The sequence below is a fragment of the Anastrepha ludens genome, chromosome X (genome assembly GCF_028408465.1).
Source record: "Anastrepha ludens isolate Willacy chromosome X, idAnaLude1.1, whole genome shotgun sequence".
NCBI classification, from domain to species: Eukaryota; Metazoa; Arthropoda; class Insecta; order Diptera; family Tephritidae; genus Anastrepha; species Anastrepha ludens.
Window position 1 is genome coordinate 60,604,129 of NC_071503.1, and position 26,268 is coordinate 60,630,396.

Consider the following 26,268-nt stretch of genomic DNA (forward strand, 5'->3'; position numbering starts at 1 on the left):
TGGATATAGATGACTCCAACGACATCTATTGACGAAATACGAAAAGACTTTTTCGACTACCCAATATTAATGAAAGTAAAGGGTTTTTCAATAACAGGTGTTATTTTTAATAGCCCGCTATTTCGGTAGATGTCACTTTTGAAGCTGTAATTGTGTGATATTTGACAAGTAGAAACTACGCCATTAATAAGAATGGAACGATACACGCTTAAACAACGTATTAAAATTATTAAAATTCACTATAAAACTTATGAAAATTTGGCAGAGACGGTTCGTAAAACTCGAACATTTTTGGGTCATCGTGAAGCACCTTGTCGGACCGAAATACAGAAATTGATGAAAAAATTCGAGTTGTTGGGACAAGTTAGTGATGTGAAGAATAAAACCCGTGCACGTTGCTCAAGAACAGCCGAAAATATTGCTGTTGTAGCCGAAAGTGTTGAAGAAAACCCAAGTTTGACCATTCCTCTTCGTTTTTTTGCAATCAGGCATTCCACAAGCGTCATTACACCGTATTTTGAATAAAGATTTAGGTTCTAATTCTTATAAAGTCAAGTTAACACAAGAACTCAAGCCGGCCGATCATCAACAACGTAGAGTCTGTTGATTGGGTCGTTGAAATGCATGAAAATGATCCGGAATGCCATCGAAAAATCATCTTGAGTGAGAGATGAATTGAGAAAATCGAGAGAAAATTAACGATTTTTTATGGCCGGAATTGGATGGTATTGATCTGAAAACAACGTTTATTTTAAACAAGACGGCGCTACGTGCCACACAAGCATTGAAACCACTTATCTTTTATCAAAATAACCACTCTTATTGGAAAACTCTTTACTTTGCTCGTAAATTATCAGCTCGAACTTAACAATGAATTTGTTTTTGTTATGATTTTTAATATTTGAAACTGTTCAGCGCCATCGCGGGTAAATAAACGGCCATGTTACAGCTGCGCCTATGGATGCATTTTGTTCTTGTAGTCGCTAGGCTTAGAAATTTAGTTTTAGAAACAAACGCATTTGGAGGCATAGAGTGAGTGTATACGGTTATATGTACATACATATGTATAAGCGAATATGCATTGTTTTGCTTAGAACAGAAACATCTCCGTACATACATTGTCCCAACATATGTATTCACATATGCATACATACATATGTATATGTAAATGCATACGGCTTAGATGAGTTTTATTTGCATATATTAGGAATATGTTTGTTTATTTGCTATATTTATTTGTTAACTTTATATATGCGCTGTGTTATGAGGCAGGTCAAAATTTTTTCCTGCCCACATAAATATGGATGGTAGATGTTACATGTATTCAACACTTTGTTGTATCTACATATATGAATATACATAATAATTTAAAAAGTACAACATATTGTTGAACACTAACCCTTGATGTAAATGAATGTCGATGATGATGTCGATATTTTGAAATAATTTTGATAATACACTTAATATCAATACAATTTAGTTAATTTGATAGTTAAAATTTCACATCATGCTTGCATATATGTACTTAGAATTAATTTATTCATCTCACAAGAAATAATCTATGTGCGCATGCAAAATTCCGAACAAATAAGCATGAAGAAAAATGTACAAGTCTGCTGTTATTTTATTTTGCCTAACACCAAATCATGGCATTTTACATTTCAATGCAAACGCTATATTTAATTCTGTTGACTACGCTCCGCTATGTTAACTCTCTTATGTAAACTTTTCCAAGGCCATGATGAAATAACAAAAATTTCTTAGCCGCGTTTTGTTAGCATTTGACATTTAACCGGCTCATTCATTCCTGAGCCTTCTCTATGAATTTACGTTCTCTGCGTTGTGTACTACACAAAGCTAACGTTATAATGATATAACATAGATACGTGGCTATAAGGAGAACACATATAGGTATATGTATGTATATAAATTGGTTTACCTGTAGGGGAAAACTGTTTGATGATTTATAAATTAAAAGTGGATTTGTTCGCAAATACGTACATGAAATTAGTTAATTTCATTTAAAATGTTCAACTTCCTTCAAAGTGCCTCTTGGCAAAGTGATCCATTTGTAATGTAACCCCCAATTGAAGCTGCCGTACACCAAAGAACTTGCGTTCTATTCAAACGTATCGGGACTAGTGAAATCCATAACCGGTACTGTTTTCTTGCTTCACTGCATGGACAATAGCTCAAGTCCACTGCTGGTTGACTTCAATATTTCATCGCTTTCCGCAGCATATGCATCTATCATACCAAGATCTGAAACATAAATTGAAAAATATAAGATATAAATATTGCATACTTCTAAACAACTTTTTAAAATACTTACACAAATTAAACTAATTATTATTATTTTAGTTTTTTTAAATACTTCAGGCAAATTGCCTGAAGTGTTCTTTATTATTCTGTGGTTTATTACGAACTGACCTTTTAAAATTTATAATTATAATTTAAACTAACTTGAAAGCCTTTTCTTAGGAAATCACCTAGACATATCGTCAGCGGTTTTTATGTGAACGGATATTAGTGAAATAGGAATATTTCGTAAACAAGTGCAGAATATACTTTTGTATGTACGTTCATATATATATATGTACATATATATATAAGTGGCGCTTACACCCTTTTTGGGTGTTTGGCCGAGCTCCTCCTCCTATTTGTGGTGTGCGTCTTGATTTTGTTCCACAAATGGAGGGACCTACAGTTTCAAGCCGACTTCGAACGGCAGATATTTTTTATGAGGAGCTTTTTCATGGCAGAAATACACTCGGAGGTTTGCCATTGCCTCCCGAGGGGCGACCGCTATTAGAAAAATGTTTTTCTTAATTTTGATGTTTCACCGAGATTCGAACCTACGTTCTCTCTGTGAATTCCGAATGGTAGTCACGCACCATGTGTAGAAGTCCACGCAAGTGGTGAAAGTTACTGATCAAAATTCACTTGGGAGTGGCCAGGACGATTCTTCTACATATGGTTCAAGCAGCTCACAACTTCCGCGATTAGCCCACGTATCCTCTGGGTAGCTTCCGAACACCCGTTCGGGAGTGAGCTAAGTGAGAAGGGGAAGCATTCCTGGATAGCTGTGGTAAAAATCCCCTCAATGAAAAGCATAACAAAGCCTCGGATGAGAACTACCTTTACTGATGACGACCCCTGCAAACGAAATAAGGAATAATTTGAGGGCATGCACCTGAAATGTCCGGTCCTTTATTGGGGGAGGTGCCTCTGCCCGGCTGGTTGATGTCCTCGTGAGAGTAAAGGCTGACATCACTGCCATTCCAGAAATGCGATGGACGTGGCAAACTCTCCGAGCCGTTTGATACCAAACGAGGTTTCAGACTGGGTGACTCGCTGTCGTGTGACTTCTTTAACCTGATGTTGGAGAGCACCGTACGAGCAGCAGAACTTAATCCCTCACACACAATATTTTATAAGAGCGTACAATTGTTGGCGTATGGTGATGATATTGACATCAGCGGCCTTTACAACCGCACTGTTAGTTCTGCCTTCTCCAAACTGGATAAAAAGGCAAAGCGAATGGTTCTGGTGGTGAACGAGGACAAAACGAGGAGGTACTTCGTCTTCAAACAAACAGTCGGCGCACTCGCGTATCGGCACCCAAACAAAAACTAACACTCTACAAGGCTCTTATCATGTTCGTCCTAACGTATGGCACAGTAGCGTGGACGATGTTTGAGAGAAAGATTCAGCGTAAGATTTTTGGAGCTTTGCACATAGGCAACGGCGAATATCGCAGGCGATGGAACGATGATCTGTATGAGCTATACGACGACATAGACATAGCGCAGCGAATAAAGATCCAGCGGCTACGTTGGCTGGGTCATGTCGTCCGAATGGATACAAACGCTCCGGCTTTGAAAGTATTCGATGCGGTACCAGCTGGTGGTAGCAGAGGAAGAGGAAGGCCTCCTCTGCGTTGGAGGGGTCAGGTGGATAAGGACTTGGCTTCATTTGGTGTGTCCAATTGGCACCGGTTAGCACGAGAAAGAAACGACTGGCGCGCTTTGTTAAACTCGGCCAAATATGCGTAAGCGGTTATTGCGCCAATTAAGAAGAAGAAGAATAAGTCACGCACCAATCCATCCGGCTACGGCGGCCGCCATGTACATAGTACGTACATATCTATTTGATGAATTGCATTTAAAATTTCGTGTTAACTCCTGCGCGAATTATGTTACCATCTTTTGAAGGATTGAAAAAAAACAGTACACTACTTTCTTTCGCCACTGAATTACAACTGATTCTCTTTATTAAAAGTGCTTAAAATGAAACTTATAATTTAATTACAAATTTGCTTATTCTGTATTTTAATACTAAATAAATTTCTTAATAATGTTTATATTGCTTAATTCGCATTTTACAAGTTTTTGTTAATTCGGCAATCGGTAATATGAAGCTTATAAATTAATTGCAAAATTTCTTATTCTGTATTTTAATAATTCTTATGAACTCAATTTAATTACAATTTGCTTATTCTATATTTTAATAGTAATTCTTATGAACTCAAATTACAAATTGCTTATTCTACAATATATGTTAATAATATTTGTTATGAACTCAATTTAGTTCATTTACTTAGTTATTTTATATTTAACCTTAGAGGTTTTGTTGGTGGTTGTGTTATGGGGGTTTCCATAACTCGCGCTTAATTTCGAAAGTCCGTATTCGTGAAAAAAAATGTTGAGTTCTGATCAATTGTAGTTGCAGGTCGTTGAACTGGAGTAGATATGTGAATCTGTACCTACTGCCTATCTTTTCTTTAAATTCTTGTAGAGTATTAACGCTATTGGAGTTGTAAGTATCAAAAGTATTATTGAGAGATTGAATATGAAGCCATTAATCTGTCTCTCCTCCAATAAACTTATCGTTGACGTGTTATTGAGGTGAAGTTGTTTTAGGCCTTGTAGTGAGAGTGTTTCTTCAAAAGAATTAATCGATGGTACTCTGATAATTGTGGGCAATGGTTTAAAATGCACTGTTTCAGTGAAGCTGTACTCTTGATCTGCAATTTTAAGTGATGTGTTTCTGTATTGAATAAAATATGTCCCAGTCAAGTTGATTTCTTCTTCATTAATTTGAATAGTTCCATTGAATTCGATTAGTATCACTTAACCTGGCATTACTCTTTCTACTTCTGGTATATGAAAACCGCTTGTAACAGGACAACGTGATTTCTTTCCTTTTAATAAGTTAGGCCAACATTTGCTGTTAGTTAAGACTGATACCTGGTTTTTATAACATATTTTTTAATTATTAAAACTTTTCCAACTTTTTGTCAATGCGAAAATTGTTTCATTTTATATTAGAACTAGCAACCCGCCCAGCTTCGCACGGGTATAAAATATATACCCTATGTCACTCACTGAAAAAATTATTAAAATCGATCCAGTAGTTGTGGCTTATTCATTACTGCCCGTGGCCCGCACGCGTTAAATTTGGAGTAAAACAATTCCCCTTTTTTTATAGCATGAAGATTTCCTGCTATCTTTGGGATATCTAAATTCATACCCTACATTTTTGCATATTAACTTTTTGCATTTTTACATATGTGTTTATTTTATTTTTACAACAATTACTATATTACAGAATGTCTTTATATACAACGTTCATAGCCTTCTTGTCATTAGACAATACAAACATGTTTTCTCTAGAGGTTACTCTTGAAAGAGCGACATACAGTTGGCCATGTGAAAAACAGTCAACACTCAAATCTAAGCCTGCAACGTTGAAGGTTTGACCCTGAGATTTATTAATGGTCATTGCAAAAGATGTCTTTGCCGGAAATTGTAAGCGTTTAAATTGGAATGGTAGATCCGATGGTATCAGAGGGATTCGGGGAATCAATACATCTTCTCCGGTACCACATCCTGTGAGTATTGTGCACTCTATTATGAAAGTTTTCAGTGATTTTACCAGCAAACGCGTGCCATTGCAAAGTTTAGGTGGACTTAGGTTTCTTAATAAAATAACAGGACAACCTATTTTCAGCTCCATTTTGTGAGGAGGAGTCCAGACGGGTTCAAAGAATTTAGAAATTCTGTAGGAAATTGAACAGCTTCTTCCAAATCGAGAACAGTATCGACCGAGTAGTATATTTTCGTCGGCGCATCAATCTTTGAAATAATCAAGTTATTTACTTTATCTACTTGTTCGTTAGTTGGTGACAGAATAGCTCTTTCTTTAAACCAAGATATTGTCTTATAACTTATGTTATCAATGTCAGGGTAGACATTGTTGACTAACTCTTGGATGTTGTCTATCAAAACACAAAGGTTTTCTAGGTTAATCCTTCCCTCACTTTGTATTAATTCTCCATTGCCAACTTTTAGTAGCATCTCTGGAAATAGCCTGTTCTCACGTGAAGATGACGAAACCCTCATATTAGTTTTAAGATCTAATTTATTGACATGCGACCAAAGGTGGGATCTTTTTAGCGAAGCATTTATTTCGTCAGCACGTGTTCCTCGAGTCACAACTGGTAGGATTTGACGGAAATCTCCTGAGAACAGAATTGTACATCCACCCATAGGTGCATTTTTGTTGCGCAAATCGCGCATTGTCCTATCCAGTGCTTCCACAGACGTCTTGTTTGACATGGTAGCTTCGTCCCAGACTATTAATGAGCAGTCACGCATCAATTTTCCTGTATTGCTCTGTCTAGAAACACTACAGACGCTGTTATCATCATCGGTTGCGATTTTCAGCGGGAGCTTGAATGTAGAGTGTGCGGTTCGGCCTCCTTCCAAAAGAGTAGCGGCAATGCCGGATGACGCAACAGCTAACGCAATTTTTCCGGTAGATCTCACTTTTTTTAAAAGCAGATTGATTAAAAATGTTTTTCCTGTGCCTCCTGGAGCATCAAGGAAAAACAATTTCCCTTCATTGTTATCAATTGTTGATAGTAATGCAGTGAATACTTTTTTCTGATCGATGTTTAATCGTGGCTCATCTTGAGCTATATTTTGTAAAAGTCTCGTTTGATCGTATGATGTTTCTCTTGTGTACTCGGCACTATTAGTTAAATCAGAGTTAGTAGTATTAGCTGGCATCGGCAGCCCAAAATCCTTGATCGTTTTACCCGAAAGTAATTGCACTATTTTGTTTAATTCAAATAATGCTTCGTCAAATATGTTTTGGTCATATTGTACATCAACAGAGTTTGACTCTTGCCGTCGCAGAATCAGAATATCACTGGCCATATTTTCTTGAAATTTATTCCATAGACTAACAGAATCAGTTACTTGACAAAACACTACTATGACGGCAAATACATATCTTAATGATGTAGCTGAACTACAAACAGCTGCTTCTGACAATGTATTTTCCCAGTGAGAATCGTCTTCCAAGAGCCCCATAGCTTTGCATGCTGCTTGATAAGTATTGTAAACAACACCTTGTAAAGTTCTTAGGTGAGCAAAGGATGTCGGGCCTTTTACAATATGAAGTAACATTCTCAGATAAAAGCATTCGCTGTTGTTGGGATGAATCACATAGACTCTGCCAAGAGCATCCGTTTTTTTTACTCCGGGGAAACCATCAACCGCAGTACCTTTTTTTCGCCGTTGAAAAGCTTTAGAACTCTGGTTCCATGTATAGTAACTTGGAACTCTGTCATATGTCAGTGTTTTCGCGAAATCATCTTGAGCACATAACTTGAAGAATGCTGTCAATGTTGTATCCGGCGGGTTATTAATAACTTCTTGTATATTGTTCTCAGTAAAATATACCCTTTGTCCATTTTCTAAATGAACTGCAAGGTGGACAATTGTGGGAGACCGGTCGTGCACTTCGAATGATAAAATCCTCCATACAGCTTCAGAGCTGCAGATGTAACGTCCAGACTGATATATTTCCACTTCATTTGGTGATTGTATGCTGAAAGTGGCTTGATCACTGCCTTTATTAATGTACTTAGTGACATATTGGATTGACTTTATTGAATTGCACAACTCCACGTTGATGTGGGCATCAAAAATTTTCAAAAGGAGCGGATTATAGGGAACGATCCATCGGTTGTCAATATCAATGTTTCGGACGGTAGCAATTTGCCCACCCCCTTCTGGCGATCGTCGACGATATTTGGGGTATCCATCATCGCTAGTAATTGTTTGAGTTTGGAACAACTTCGGAAATTTTTTGGTGCATTTAGAATCTCGCATACATGGAGAATTCGGGTTTAAAGTCCCGCAAGGGCCGTGTACCATATGTTTCTTTACGATTTCGTATAGGATAGGATCTTCATCTTTATCCGGTAATTCAGCTGAAATAACCCTGTCAATTTGGTTTGGTCTAATTTTGTTCACTAACCACACCAGCAGGTGTACATGTGGCAAGCCACGCTTCTGCCATTCTATTGTGTACATATGACAGTGCGGCGGAACGAATATATGAGACTTGTTAATGAGGTGCAGAATTTTCTGTACTTTTAAATGGAAGACTCTGTTAACTATATCGTATCTGTCTTGTGGTGAATTGGTGTTAATATTTTCTCTGATTTCCGACCAATTTGGGTTACATGTTGCAGTTATAAATAAATCAGGTTTGCCGTACTTTCTGACGTAAGCCATGACGTCTTGCGATTTTTCGTGTAAATATCGAGGTCCACCTGTGAATGATGAAGGTAGTATAACCAACTGCCCAATGCCGTTGTGGTGTTCATTCGCCTGTAAAGCATCCTGAAGATGAACGTAATTTTCGGCTCTCAATTTAGTTTGATTATTACGGATGTAGGCCAATCTCTCAGATTCAATTTTAGCATATTGATCTACCAAGTATTGGTTTGTTAACATTCCATATCTAAGCAAAGTGTTGAAATCATTACGTCTTGTCATTATACGGTAGCAATAGTAGTTCATACATGACACTGTTTTACGCAGAGGTGTACCACCGATTGGGTCAACTTGAGAAATATTAATAGCATAACCATTTTCTCCACGACATAGCATCAAAGGATATTGTAAGCTGTCATAAGATCTGTGTAACTCTGAAATTTTTTGCAAATTATCATCACGACTATGCAATACAATATCTCTTTTGTCAAATTGCTGTCCGGCTATCACCACTGCTACTTTACTCGTGGAAGGCGCATTGTATCGTCCTCTGTGTTCTCCAACAGGAACTTTATTTGCATGGATTACGACATTAAAGTCAGGAGTATCTGCTGGAACACTCTCAATCGCAGTTTTGAAAGACTGTATGTAGCAATTATGAGAATGTAACATATCTTGGAGAGATCTAATCAAATATCTATCAATTGGCCGTGCAACACTTGAACACCTCGTAGATGCTTGTGTATCTGGATCTGCAATAAAATATATTTGCAGGAATTTGTGATCATCGGGTCGAAGTGGTAGCAAGCTCCCAGCTAAGTGGTATACTTGCCCTTGAATTTTAAATGTAGGCATGAAGCCACGCTCAACGACTTGCTTACTCTTAAAAGAGGTCATTTGAAATGCGTTATTGTAATGGCGTATATAGCGCATGAAATGATTAGATTTCTGATGATCACCCGTAAGAAGAGAGTGAAGTGGTTCAGGTGGAGGGAGAATTTCTTCTAATTTGACTTTTCCTTGTAAACAACACATACCTTTCGATTCGTCCTTGAATTTCAATGCGAAGCAATGTTCACACACTACTGACATAGTACCTATTGATACTATTCGGTCGTCCTTGTAAGAAATCGAAGGATCATAATTCATGGCCGAATTTTCTTTACTCACCCATGAATTAGTAACTCGTGCTGATGATTCTCTGGCTCTCTTTATTCGATGTCTGTCCTTATCTCGGGTGCGGCGAAGCTCACGCTCTCTTGAAGATTCTCCCTCTCTCTGAGCTCTATATCTATCCCGAAGCTGACTGAGTCGAGCCTCACGCTCTGCTAACGATTCTCTGTCCCTCTGAACCGTATGCCTATCTCGATCCCGGCTGCAACGAACCTGACGCTCTACTGAAGATTCCCTCTCTCTCTCAGCTCTATATCTATCCCGCATCTGACTGCGGCGAGCCTCACGTTCCGTTGACGATTTTTCATCTCTTGCTGAACGTAGTCTTCTGGCATCCACTGTACTACGACCTATGTTCGAACGACGACGTCTTCCAGCCATGACTTTATAATTTTTGTGAAAATTTACTCAGTTCTATATGTATGATTACCTATCCACAAATTGTCATATTATTAGTATGTGCCGCAGTTAAAAATATGTAAATACTTACCATTTAGAAACAAAAGATAATTACTGATGTAATATCTTGAAAAATATTTTTTTCAATTATATGCTGTAAAGAGTCATATACATAGATCTATATTAAAACAACAATGTATTTAAGGTATTTAATTGGTTAAGGATTAATGATGTACCTATTTGCTGAAATCACTTCGAAAATAAGCTATTAGTTGTCGTAAAAATTAAATGACAAAAAATGTTATTGTATGGAATCGATAGCAAACTAAACGCGCTCCGAATCAATAAAAACTATTCAAAAACTATTTTAACACGTTCCCTGTCCCAATACAAAAATGCCAAATTGACCGACACGTCCAACAGCGTTTTTTGAATAATTAGTTTTTTTGTAGTCATAGCTTTATATAATACTAATAATTTAAAAAAACGGATGTAGGGTATTTCTACCTGAAACACATATGGCCCATGAGCGTAGAGGGACATTTTTGCTTCTGCACGTTCATGAAACACATGTGGTTTATATACCCCCTGACGCACATATGGCTCAGGAACGTATCAGTGCTTATCAGGCGCACGTTTCCTGAACCATATGTGGCTCAGCAGACAGGGAACGTGTTAATTATGTGGGAATTACTAATATAGAACGTGAAAATAGCGTTTTATTTCGCTGTAAAATTGTATGTGCATATAATTACATGGAATTCAGTACATACATAGATACATATGTACATACGTCCGAAATGAAATAATGCGAGCGATTCGTAAATACATACATACATACATACGTCACCATACGATGTAATTCAACATTGATGAGGTGTGGTGAGATTATCGCTTAACGCCTGTTGCTTCATTCGGTTGACAGCGAACAAACACACAAACAGCTTTTTTTGGAAAAAGAGCTGCTTTTGTTTAAACAATTTTGGTTAAATAACAAATATATCAATTTTTTTTTTGATGCAGAACGAAAGTAAATATTTCAAAGTTAAACTCTAAGAAAGTTTCATTTTAATTGGTTTATTCGTTTATGATTTATGGCCGTGAAAACAAAAAAATTATGTTTTTTTGCCACATTTTGACCGATTGCCACGCCCCCTTTATATATTTCTTCACATTATATAGATATAAACCTTCCTCTTCAATCAATCTATCTTTAAAAAAAAACCGCATCAAAATCCGTTGCGTAGTTTTAAAGATTTAAGCGATTACGTGGACATAGGGACAGAAAAAGCGGCTTTGTTTTATAATATGTAGTGATTAACTAAAATAAGGCCAAATAAAAAAACCGCTCACAAAGTGTATTGAAATGCAAAAAAAAAAAATAAGAAAGAAAAAAATGAACACTTTTCACAGAAGCAAAATTCGTATTAGTACACATGTATTTTTAATGATTTAAAGAGTAAATAAAAAATAGTTCAGAAAATTAATATTTTGTAGGATACCCTCGTTGCCTTAGAACAGCAGACAATCTCTTCGGCATAGATTCCACCAATTTTTTTGTGAGATTTGGAGAAATCTTCTTCCACTCTGATTTGAGGACTTTTTTTAAATGTTCTCGGTTCCTTATTTGATGATGTTCCAGCTGCTTTTTGAAAATCGACCATACATTTTCTATGGGATTAATATCCGGGCTTTGTGGTGGTGTTTTGAGATAATTTGGACAGTTATAAAGCATCCATAACCTTGTATCCAACGCCGTGTGCTTAGGGTCGTTATCTTGTTGGAATATACATTTTTTTTTGCAACCCAATTTTTTGGCACCTTTGCGTAGATTCTTTTTTAAAATATCAATATATTGCCTCACAGTCATAATTCCATCAATAAAATGCAACTTTCCTACTCCGTTTGCCCCGAAACATCCCCATACCATCAGAGAACCACCACCGTGCTTGAAAGAAGGCTGCAGATTTCGTTTTTGAAGGCCAGTATTACACTCTCTCCAAATTTTTATGCGTCCATCGGACATTTTTATATTAAATTTACACTCGTCTGAAAAAATTACCCTTTTCCAAAACCGCATATTTTTGTTTAAATATTGCCTGGCAAATATAACACGCTTTCTTCTATTGACTGAGCTTACATACGGTTTTCTAACCGCAGTTCTGCTTCTAAATCCCAATTTTTTTACATAATTGCGCACTGTTTGATGTGTAACTTTGATAGAAAAGTATTTTTCTAGTTCTGCAGCTAGTGAAACTCCACTGACGGTGGGGTCTTTTCTCATAAGGCGTTTCAAATAAGTCTTGTGCCTCTGCCCAAGCTTTGCCCTGTTCACATTTCGAAGCTTTTTGTCAATCCTTCCACTGTCTCTAAAAATTTTGACTAAGTTTTGTATTGTAGACACACTTTTCTGCAATGTTCTCGCAATTTCGCGTAAAGACTTTCCGTTTTTGTTCATATTTATTATTAATCTCCTAGTTTCGTTTGACTTTGGCGACATTGCAAGCTAACTCCGCGAACTTGAACAAATGGCTACTAAAACGCAACTGCCCAAGGTTAAACATTGAATCGTTTCGAAAATAAAGGTAAATACCAACAAATTGTTTACAAATTCAACGCATACTAAGTGTACTAATACGAATTTTGCCTGCAGTAGAAATAGCTACACTGCTACTAAAGCTATTTTTTTCAATTCTATGCAAATGTTTCGGAGTTTTTGTTATTATTCTATTTTTTTATGAATTATACAATACCGCACTACGATTGAAATCAATTGCTTTAAAGTAAATTTGAAAATATACGTGGTATTTTTATTTGTAAGAGGGTGTACTAATACGAACTTTGCATACTGTATGTGCGATTTACTAATATAGAACGTGAAAATAGCGTTTTATTTCGCTGTAAAATTGTATGTGCATATAATTACATGGAATTCAGTACATACATATGTACATACGTCCGAAATGAAATAATGCGAGCGATTCGTAAATACATACATACATACATACGTCACCATACGATGTAATTCAACATTGATGAGGTGTGGTGAGATTATCGCTTAACGCCTGTTGCTTCATTCGGTTGACAGCGAACAAACACACAAACAGCTTTTTTTTGGAAAAAGAGCTGCTTTTGTTTAAACAATTTTGGTTAAATAACAAATATATCAATTTTTTTTTTGATGCAGAACGAAAGTAAATATTTCAAAGTTAAACTCTAAGAAAGTTTCATTTTAATTGGTTTATTCGTTTATGATTTATGGCCGTGAAAACAAAAAAATTATGTTTTTTTGCCACATTTTGACCGATTGCCACGCCCCCTTTATATATTTCTTCACATTATATAGATATAAACCTTCCTCTTCAATCAATCTATCTTTAAAAAAAAACCGCATCAAAATCCGTTGCGTAGTTTTAAAGATTTAAGCGATTACGTGGACATAGGGACAGAAAAAGCGGCTTTGTTTTATAATATGTAGTGATTAACTAAAATAAGGCCAAATAAAAAAACCGCTCACAAAGTGTATTGAAATGCAAAAAAAAAAATAAGAAAGAAAAAAATTAACACTTTTCACAGAAGCAAAATTCGTATTAGTACACATGTATTTTTAATGATTTAAAGAGTAAATAAAAAATAGTTCAGAAAATTAATATTTTGTAGGATACCCTCGTTGCCTTAGAACAGCAGACAATCTCTTCGGCATAGATTCCACCAATTTTTTTGTGAGATTTGGAGAAATCTTCTTCCACTCTGATTTGAGGACTTTTTTTAAATGTTCTCGGTTCCTTATTTGATGATGTTCCAGCTGCTTTTTGAAAATCGACCATACATTTTCTATGGGATTAATATCCGGGCTTTGTGGTGGTGTTTTGAGATAATTTGGACAGTTATAAAGCATCCATAACCTTGTATCCAACGCCGTGTGCTTAGGGTCGTTATCTTGTTGGAATATACATTTTTTTTTGCAACCCAATTTTTTGGCACCTTTGCGTAGATTCTTTTTTAAAATATCAATATATTGCCTCACAGTCATAATTCCATCAATAAAATGCAACTTTCCTACTCCGTTTGCCCCGAAACATCCCCATACCATCAGAGAACCACCACCGTGCTTGAAAGAAGGCTGCAGATTTCGTTTTTGAAGGCCAGTATTACACTCTCTCCAAATTTTTATGCGTCCATCGGACATTTTTATATTAAATTTACACTCGTCTGAAAAAATTACCCTTTTCCAAAACCGCATATTTTTGTTTAAATATTGCCTGGCAAATATAACACGCTTTCTTCTATTGACTGAGCTTACATACGGTTTTCTAACCGCAGTTCTGCTTCTAAATCCCAATTTTTTTACATAATTGCGCACTGTTTGATGTGTAACTTTGATAGAAAAGTATTTTTCTAGTTCTGCAGCTAGTGAAACTCCACTGACGGTGGGGTCTTTTCTCATAAGGCGTTTCAAATAAGTCTTGTGCCTCTGCCCAAGCTTTGCCCTGTTCACATTTCGAAGCTTTTTGTCAATCCTTCCACTGTCTCTAAAAATTTTGACTAAGTTTTGTATTGTAGACACACTTTTCTGCAATGTTCTCGCAATTTCGCGTAAAGACTTTCCGTTTTTGTTCATATTTATTATTAATCTCCTAGTTTCGTTTGACTTTGGCGACATTGCAAGCTAACTCCGCGAACTTGAACAAATGGCTACTAAAACGCAACTGCCCAAGGTTAAACATTGAATCGTTTCGAAAATAAAGGTAAATACCAACAAATTGTTTACAAATTCAACGCATACTAAGTGTACTAATACGAATTTTGCCTGCAGTAGAAATAGCTACACTGCTACTAAAGCTATTTTTTTCAATTCTATGCAAATGTTTCGGAGTTTTTGTTATTATTCTATTTTTTTATGAATTATACAATACCGCACTACGATTGAAATCAATTGCTTTAAAGTAAATTTGAAAATATACGTGGTATTTTTATTTGTAAGAGGGTGTACTAATACGAACTTTGCATACTGTATGTGCGATTTACTAATATAGAACGTGAAAATAGCGTTTTATTTCGCTGTAAAATTGTATGTGCATATAATTACATGGAATTCAGTACATACATAGATACATATGTACATACGTCCGAAATGAAATAATGCGAGCGATTCGTAAATACATACATACATACATACGTCACCATACGATGTAATTCAACATTAATGAGGTGTGGTGAGATTATCGCTTAACGCCTGTTGCTTCATTCGGTTGACAGCGAACAAACACACAAACAGCTTTTTTTGGAAAAAGAGCTGCTTTTGTTTAAACAATTTTGGTTAAATAACATATATATCAATTTTTTTTTGATGCAGAACGAAAGTAAATATTTCAAAGTTAAACTCTAAGAAAGTTTCATTTTAATTGGTTGATTCGTTTATGATTTATGGCCGTGAAAACAAAAAAATTATGCTTTTTTGCCACATTTTGACCGATTGCCACGCCCCCTTTATATATTTTTTCACATTATATAGATATAAACCTTCCTCTTCAATCAATCTATCTTTAAAAAAAAACGGCATCAAAATCCGTTGCGTAGTTTTAAAGATTTAAGCGATTACGTGGACATAGGGACAGAAAAAGCGGCTTTGTTTTATAATATGTAGTGATTTCATTATTTTTATTTCTGTAAATGACATTATTTTTCTTTATTGGTAAACTTACAATAAATATTAATTTTTCAACACTACTAGCAATTTTTGTTTCTGCAAATTCCGATGCTTCTTCTATATTAATATATTCCATGTTATAAATTTCAATTTTTTCTTTAAGTATTTTTAGTTCTTTCTCAGATAATATAAATTTGTTTAAAATTCCAACTTTAGACCAATTTAGGGCATGTTCAATATTTATCAATTCTTCTTTCAATATTTTTGAATTTCTGTTTTACAATTACAGCTAAAGCATTCTGCATCATTTCACTATCTTTTACATTCTTTAAAATAAAATTAGCTCTTTCAGTTAAGTTGTTTACAGCTTCAAATACATTTCTATTAGATGATACTTGTTTATTATTATTTTTTGTGAAGGATGGGATTACTTGGATTTGATTCACGGGTAATCATTCGTTGAAGTTCTTGCAATGTCAGTTGATATTCCGAAATATTTATTGAATGAACAAGTTTAAATGATCCTATTTGTAATTTCGCATGCCCAGTGTTAAATGCTATAAGCGGTGAATCTGAATAGTTTAGTATTTCTACCTCACCGGCACTTATGGTTCTGAAGAAGCTGTACAAAGAAATTAATTCCTGATAAGTCATTTATGAACTATTTTTTTTATTTTATTAATATACTATTTTCCCGTTTGTTGTTACAATGACGTCTGGTTTATTTTTCCTTACAACTACTCTCTTATATCTTGGAGAACTTTTATTTCTAGAGTGTTTACTGATAGCTATATTACAAAAACTATTTCTCCTATTGAATAATGCTTATATGGGTTTTTATTTTTATTATGGTGTTTTAGATCTGATTTCTGTTTTTCTTCCAATTTCTTAAAATTGTTGATTCTGATTTCTTCTAACTTTGAGGGGTCTGTGGTTATTCTATTCCACGGGCTTCCGATTAATTATATGTACGTAGAGTGAACCGAATGATTATATTTATGAACTGATTGATACAGTAAGTCTGAACATGATTCATGATTTTTCTCTGCTTTTGTACAACGCATAATTTCATTAGGCGTTGAGTGGAACCTTTCTATTTGTCCGTTCGGTGCGCTTACGTACGGTGGAGCTTTATATATTTCTATACCATAGTGATCCTTTAGCATAAGTCTTACTGAAGCGGCTGCTAAGGATTTTTCATTATCTACAACTATTTGTTTGGGGTAGCCAAGAGAAGCTTTATTTCTCGAAGGGGTTCCTTTATGTCTACCACTGCACGGGATTTAACTACATATTTTTGCTTGTGCGTATTTGGAGAATTTATCTATACCTATAAGGATTACTTTGTGATTAGTATAAAAAAGATCCAAGTGAACTATTTGCCCTGGGTATTGAGGAATTGATGTTGCATTCAGTATTGGGTTATTTGGATGTCTCTCGTATTTTTGTTCATTGCAAATACTACACTGTTTCACTATGTTATTGGTTTTAGCTTGCATACCAGAGAATTAAAATTTTTTTAAAAGTTGGATTTTGTTTTCTTTGCTATTTCTATGTGCTCTTTTGTGTTCTTTTAATATTGCATTTTCCGGGACAATTTCATCTGTTAAATCGTTTACAATTTCTCTTGCGAACCTTACCTTGTAATTTCTAAAATGAATGGGGTATATTCTCTGCAATATTCCCAGTGTTTCCTCGTTAGTACTAATACCATTCACGACTGATGGGTTAAGATATCTTTTAAGTATAGCTATAAGGTCACTTTCACTGTAGACGCTTTGTGTAATAGTATGACGATGATATGTTGGAAATACAATTTAAAATTTATATGTTGAAGTGTCATCAAAACGAAGAAGGATTTGATTCTTATAAACGTTGATTGGAGCATCAGCAAATGGAATAAGATCTTCTGGTGAGCTTTCGTCACTGTGTTAGAGGTTAATTAATTTATTCTAGGTGGCCTTGAAAGTGCGTCGGCAACCATATTTATTTTTCCTGGCTTGCATTTTATTTCATAATTAAATTCTTCAATAAACGCTTTCCATCTTCTTAATTTACTGTTGCTGTTTTTTTTATTTAAGGCGTATGTTAGTGGCTGATGGTCAGTTAAAATTTTAACTTTTGCTGACCCATAAATATAATTTCTTAAATTTTCTAATGCCCAAACAATCGCTGGCATTTCGCGTTCGTTTGTGCCATAGTTCTCTTCTTGTTTTCTGAGTGTTCGAGATATGAATGCTATTGGTCGGCCATCCTGCGATAGCATAGCTCCGATCGCATAATTGGATGCATCTGTATTAAATTCGAATTCTTTCTCAAATTTGGATAAGATAAAATAACGTCTCTGCTAGTCAAGGTACTTTTTGTGACTAATATGATTAGCATTTTACTTGATTTGTTCTTTGGTACGTGTCAGAGGGTTCGCAATCTTTGCATAATCCTTGACAAATCTGCGATAAAAGCCTGACAGACCTAAAAATGATCTCAGATACTTTACTGTCTTTGGCTGGGGAAAATTCTTTACCGCTTCTAATTTTTTTGGGTTATGTTGTTATTGCATCTTCCGAAATAATAAATCCTAGAAATTCGACTTCCTCTTTAAAAAATTCACTTTTGTCTAACTGTACCTTGATATTCGATTCCTGCAGTGTAGCGAATACCTTTCCCACATTTTTAAGGTATTCTTCCTCATTTTCGCCAAAAATTAGTGAATGGTCTATATATTGTATATAAGGCATATTTTTCCAATATGTTGTAGAAGAATATCATCCAAAGTACGTTGAAAAATTGCTGGGGAGTTTTTAAACCAAATGGGAGTCTTAGAAACTCGTACTTTCCATTATTGACGGGAAAGGCTGTATTTTCTATGTCCCTACTCTTCAACGGAATTTGATGAAAACCGCTCTTTAAATCAATGACAGAAAACCATTTTTTATTGCCTAATTGTGTCAATATATCATTTATTTCAGGGATTGGGTACCTATCAGCTATTGTTACTTGGTTTAACTTGCGATAATCTATTACCATCCTAAACTTTTTTCCCCTGAGGCATCCAATTTTTTTGATACTATCCATACCGGTGCGTTATAGGGGGAACGAGATGGTCTTATTATACCGTTTGAAATTAATTCGTTGAATTGTTTTTCAACTTCGACCTTTAGAGATGCTGGATAGGGATAGCTTTTTGTATAAATGGGCTGTTCTGCAGATGCTCTGATTTCAGCTTCTACCTTGGATGTGTACGTTAATTTTTATCTGGTTCTAAGAATAATTTGTGATATTTAGATATTAAAGCTTGTATAGCCTGCTTTTGTTTTTCCGTCATATGATTTGTTCTAATATGTATGTTTGTTACATCACGAGATATTTGTTGTTCGATTCTTTTTTTTATTTCCTTTTATGGTCATAAAATTGTGCTCTATATGAATCAAGGCAGTTTTTTAAGGCTGTCATTACCTAAAATGGCGTCAAAAGACTTTACAGTTGGTACCAGCAAAAACTTAATTCGGATCTCATTATTTTCGAAAAGGTTTGCATAAACATGATGTGTAATTTTAACGGAATTACATAGAATATTTCCTGGATTTTTCCTAGGTTTTTTATTTAACTTGGTTGAACATAATTCTTGTTAGATTCACTATGTAGCAGAACTTTAATAACTTTTACAACGTCTAACCTACAGCTAATATAGGGAAGCCGTGATTGGTTTAATCTAAAAAATGGATATCAGTAAATCCTCCACAAGATTATCATTTGCTGATAATTGGGAAGGTTGTTGACGTATTCCTCTAAGCTCTGTTCTTGGTTTTCATTCTGTTCTTTAACGTTAACACGATATTGCTCCTGTTCGGCTAAGGTGTGGAAATTTCTTTATAGTTTTTGAGGTTGATGTGCTTGAAACGACGGTTGCAGTGGCCTTTTTCCTTGAAATTGGTGCGCTGGTCTGAGTTTACTCGGGAAATATTTAGTATAATGTCTATTGCTTTGCAAAAAAAGGTTACAAGAGGGAAAGAGGGGTGCATCCCCATCTTAAAACTGAAAATCGCACCCGCCGGGGGCTTATACTTTTTAAGTAATTTAATGTTAAAGTTCTGTAATTTAGCGAAAAGTTTGTGTTGCCATACACCTGAAATAAAAACGAAGCTCGTATGTAGAGATGTTCAGTGGAGGGTTGATTGTAAAATTGCAGTATTTTTTGCTGTAATTTAAAATTGAGAAATATTTTTGAAAATAAAAACATACAACTCATCGAAACTTAAAAACAATGATATTAAGCGTATCACAAAAAATAATAAAGTAATTAAAAGCCAAAAATTACGGTTTACAAGTGTATATAAAAATCGACTATCACGTCAAAAAACCCGTTTCTTTTCAAAAAAATAGCCCTCATCAGCCAACTGCGGCTACGCAATACACAGTATTTTTGCGTAGAATTCCTTTTCGTGTGAACGGCCTTCGGTCGCGCTTCAAAAAAAATAACCCTCATCAGTCCAACTCCGGCTACGCAATCCACAGTATTTTTGCATAGAACTCCATTCCGCGTGGGCGGCCTTTGGCCGCGCTTCAAAAAAATAACCCTCATCAGTCCAACTCCGGTCATCAGTCCAACTGCGGCTACGCAATACACAGTATTTTTGCGTAGAATTCCTTTTCGTGTGGTCGGCCTTCGGTCGCGCTTCAAAAAAAATAACCCTCATCAGTCCAACTCCGGCTACGCAATCCACAGTATTTTTGCGTAGAACTCCATTCTGCGTGGGTGGCCTTCGGCCGCGCTTCAAAAAAATAACCCTCATCAGTCCAATTCCGGCTACGCAATCCACAGTATTTTTGCGTGTTAAAACCATTGAACCCAAAATTAAAATGTCATATGCGTGTGTGTAGTAAGGAGGCATAATAACCCCCATCCCATCATTAACACTAAACTCAAATACTTAATTTTTGTTCATATTTTTGTTTTCATTTGCAGGCATCCGGTAACACCATACTGTTGTCATTCCAACCTTCTTCTTATTCGCGTTTAAAATTGGAAAGTGATTGTATGGACAAATGCATTTGCATTTAATTTTAATGAGAATGATTCGAATATAAAGATAAAAATAAGTAAAAACACGCGTGTGAGTGTATATTTAGTGAATTTTAGTGAAGTGCTAAAAAATATATATGTAGTGTCATTATAGTTTGCCAAAAACTGCCCAATATATATTACATTATTGCAAATCCCAGCCGTTTATTCATATAATTTATATTTTTTGTCCTTACGGTTTGGTCTACATCCATTGGTTCGGGTCTTGTTTAGGGTTTTGGCATCCATGGTCGTGGTGGTGGCTGGTGGTTATTATAGTTAAGATTAGGCTGCGGAATGCTATCATATATCTCTGATGTGTTTGTTGGAAGTTCTGGGGTGAAAGGTAAGTTGGCAAATTTTTTGTAAGTTTGAAAATATGTGGATAGAAGGTCTTCGTTTGTTCGCTTCATTACTACGCTTCGGTGGCAGTGGAGGTTGCTGTCCACTATTGAATTTCCTTATATTGTTTTGCATATTTTGCGCATAGTTTGTCCTGAAATTCCGATTTTCTAATTTAAGGCATAGCTGCAATGCCTTAGGCAAATAGACCGGTTCTCGCATTGCTAAGAGCCTTGGAAGGTCTCCTTTTAATCCCCAAATGAAAGTATCCAATGCCTTGTCTCTATATGTTTTGGTTAAAAGATTTAACGACTCCTGCACAATATCCATACAACTTATCTTATTTAAAATCAATGACAGGTGGTTATCAATTCTTTAGTAGAAATTTTGAACAGATTCTGTACCCTGAATCAAGGAAGTCAGCTGATATTCTAACGTAATGACATCTCTTTTGTCCGCATAATGAAGGGTGAGATACCTGATAATACTCTCCCAGGATTGCATCAGCATCCTTATAACACTGAAGATTCCAAAATACCTTGCAGTCCCTAACAAGTACTGATAAATGATTAATATTCTTTCTACTGATTTCCTCTAGGAAATATAATATCCTGCCTGTGCAGAAAATTCTTGCAAACATTTGACAACATCCGGTGGTCTATCTAATTCCCCTAATTGAGCCCTGTGTTGTGTTTCGAATATTTGGTCCTGTTCGTTGGGACTTGGGGGGTTTCTTATGTTTTGAACTATATCTCTAGTCTGTTTCTGTATTATTTCTGAAACATTATTTCATTTCCTAATGCATTCATGTTGAGCGCTGGCTGATTCTGTGGTACGTTAAACACGGGAGATCTTAATAAATTGTCCGGATTTGACATTTTTAATTGGGATAAGAAAAGGGATATTAATATAAAAACTTCTTCTGTTTATTAAAATTAAAATTCTTATGCTTATTTTTTTGAAAATTCTTCTTTAATTAAAATTTCTTTCACTTTGTTATCTTAGGATTTTTTCAATTGCTTTTACAATTACAATTACGAATTTCTACTTCTTATAAAAATGTATTTTTAGATTAAAATTATTTAATTACTTCAATAATTATTCTAATGATTCAAATTCAATCATTATTATAAATTCAAAATTTTAGTTTCAAATTAGTTATAAATTAATTATATCTGTTCACTACTTCAACTTATTTAAGATTTCAATTAATTATTTTTATTTTCCTTAATTAAATACTTTAACAATTTAAAACTGTATTAATTTTTTATTTCAAATTATTTACTTGTACACTTTCTGCTTTTTCTTTTATGCAGAATTACTTTTCTTAAATTCAAAACTTACATTAACAATATACTTTTCATCTCAAAGCCAGTTTGGAGTTGTCCTTTTTGCCTCTGTTTTACAGCTACATATGGTCCTTACTCGGCTTCCTCGTGAAGATGTCCCTAGGTTGAAAAACTCCGGGGAAGTTGGTCCTTTGATGATTAGGGGGAGACGACACACAGATTTTTCACAATAAATTTCATGGTTGTAGTTTATTTGTTTTTTGGTTTATACTACTAATATTCTTCAAAATAGGACCCTTGAGCGTCAATACACCGCTGGTAGCGGTCCTTCCAGTGCAGGAAACATTTTTTAAACTCATCCGCCGGAATCGCGTTCTATTCGGCTGTCACACCTTTTTGGAACGCCTCGATGGAGTCGAAACGCCTCCCCTTCAGCTTTCTTTTCAGGCGCGGGAACAAGAAGGAGTCCGGAATGAACAGGTATTATCCTGTTCGTCACTTTCCAATACTTCAAGACCCTTTTCCACACGCAATTGCTTTTGTTCATCAGTCAAAACCTTTCGAACCAATTTGGCACACACTTTGCGCATTTCAAGTTTTCCGGTCAAGATTTCCCGCACATTGCAATAAGTTAAATTTAACTCTTCACTGATCTCACGTAGACTAGCACGACGGTCAATGTTCAAAAATTCACGAACCCGGTTCACATCTTCGTCTGCTTGCGTCGTCGAAGGCCTTCCAGATCGCTATTCATCTTCGATGTCCTCCCGGCCTTCCTTGAACGACTTGTGCCACCGTTTTACCTGGGCACTGGACAAAGATTGGTCCCCGTAAGCCTCCTTGAGTAGCCCAATGGTTTCGGTATTCGTTTTGTTTAGCTTTACGCAAAATTTGATCGAGTAACGTTGCTCCAACGTTCGCTGCATTTTCGCCACTGCAAAATTATAACACACTTTTAAAACAGCTTTCACGCGCGGAGCGATGTTGATTGCACCGCTTTTGCCAGTGAACTGGGACTGGTTTCTAGTGGAAGGAGAAGGTCCAATGATCATTTTCCCTCCCCCCCCCCCCAGCCGATCCGGTTGCTCGCTTGGCAGACGCTCCGCGCGGGAAGGCTCATTACTTTTCAATCAAACCCTGTATATGGTAGTTTAAAAAATAATAATTGTAATAAAACAAAATGAAAGCATAAGAAAAAATTATAAAAACACTTGCTTAAAACTACGAAGTATATAAGATTAGGAACGTACCCGATTCAGTTCTTCTGCTACTCTCTATCATTAGAAGTTTTATTCATGAAATAGTTCAAAAAATATTTCAGGCTGTGCCAGCACTGAATATAAAGAAACCTACAAATTTAAATGCACTAAAATGGCATTTGAAAATGGGGCGAATTTGGCAATTTGGCTCTTGTCATTGCCATACTCAAACGCAGAAGTTGAGTCAGTTTTCAACGCAATGTATACTTTGAAAAGCCAAAGCTTACGTAAATGCATTGGTCCAGTAAGGTTTTGAAAATAGTTCTAAATGTAAAATTTTAAAAATTAACATTTTTTTACAGAATCGTTCTACATTTTGTGAAAGGCGTCCTTTGATGCACATAAAACAAAATTTAGTATATTACTTTCTGCATTGTAGAACTGTCTTTTTAAAAATTTGGTACTGTTTTAAATTCAAAAGTTGGAAACTCTGGTTATAACGGTTGTGAAAGCGTTTTGTACTCTCGTTAATTGCCCGCTCATGATTGGAGACTTGGCGTTCATTGCAATTGTGGTAGAAGTTGTTTAGTGGCCGGCAATGGACAGTTAGTTGTCTGAAGTAATGCATAACCAAAACTCCTACGATTCGTTTGCGTGTTTGCATTGGTGTAGGAGCCGTCGTTCGTTGACTTTCGGATACTTTATAAGAAGCGGCGGCCGGTTAAGAATTTGCAGAGAACGTTAATGTATAGAGAAGTCTCAATGACAGGAACGTATGGAATTTCGAGGGGTACTCGTCTCGCGAAGACAATTTCACCACAGACGCATTTTTCAACAAAAATTAACAGTAAGGGGCTGAATTATGTAAATTTAGCAGGAGTCGATAAGAATTTCTTGGTGATTAGAAGCAAAGAATGTTAGGTAGCGTTTTAATATGACCTATATATTTCAATTTTTCCAAATCATCCAAAATTATATACATATGTATGTTATGTCTGTCTGGTGTATGTAAAACTTTGTTGAATCCCTTCAACTGAATCAAAATCCTCTATAGAAAACGCTTCATTACCAGGCGCACAGGAAGATGGCATATGCAAATGTAAATTTGTGAATTTATATACATTTGCGCATATGTATATGCTGTGTGTATGTATGCTCACCAGCCACAGCTCAAGATAAAACGGTAAAGCTTCTCAAGAAATCCAGCGCGCATTCAAAGGCGCAGCGCACATTCATAGGCACAGCATTGTACAATACATATACACATATTTACGTACATATATTGATGCATACATATGTACGAAGCCGCGGGCACTCGACTTGACAAAAATTGAAGATTTATCAAATATTGGCAAATAATTCTACGCGAAATATTCCAATATTGACTATTTTCGAATTGTCGAGAAAATTGGCATATGGGCGGCTCGTTTTATGAATGAAAGTACTTGCTCTTAGAACTATGAGCTCGAATTTATCAATGAATTTTTTGATGATGAGTTTTTGTTGCACAGTACAATAGTTGAAACTGTTCGGCGCCGCCGCGACTGTTCAGCGCTATGTCAACTAGAATGATGGCCGCTACGCCTGCGTCTATGACTGCATTTTGTTCTTGTAGTCGCTAGGCATAGAATTTTAGCTTTGAACGACATACGCATTTTGAGAATAAAGTGAGTGCCCTGTGTGTGCGGTTGTATGTACATGCATATGTGTTTTGCTTGAATTCAATTCACCTATTTATATTTGCATATGCCATCTTCCTGTGTGCCTGGTAATGAAGCGTTTTGTATACAGAATTTTTTGATTTGATCAATTGAACGTACATATATATATATATAGTTAGGGCATCAAGTGTGCATATACGCACATGCACATACGTCGATGCATATGCAGAAGAAGTTGTTTTAGCATTTGCAGGAATTCGATCATTCGAATATTTACACCCTAATTATTGCATGAAATATGATAAGGCGATGCTCGTGAGGTAGGTCATGTTGCTTCAGTGCATACATATACGTGCAACACTATATTTATTAAAGATGCAATAGAACTTAGTTGTCCCATATATGTATGCAAATACGTTTCTTTGAAGTTTTCTTTTATTTATTTTAAATTTCAAAGTTTTGTACTATCTATAAAATGCATACATATGTATATGAATTATTCCCTGTAATATACGTAGGTAAATTTAAAAAACTTTCGTTTGGCACAGGACCAAAAAATGCATATTCAAATGCACATAAATATGATAAGGCAATCAGGCTCGGCAAAATAGGTGGGTACGGTGGGTAGTTGTACCCACTCAGAAAATTCCGGGTGGGTAAAACACCCACCCAGATTTTGATGACATTTTTCGAAAAATTTATGTTTTTTGAGACTGGCAGTAAAGTACGTGCCAGAAATCAATCAGCTGAATCAAGGTGTATTCATGTTAGGTGTACGCAGTAGCTTTCCCCATGTATTTGTTAGTGTAATTTGAAAGAGACTTGTCAAAGTACAAACGAGAACATAAACACACACACACACAAACAAATGTAAGCGCCTTGATTTTGACAACTATGCTTGCAATTGAAAATGAAAAAAG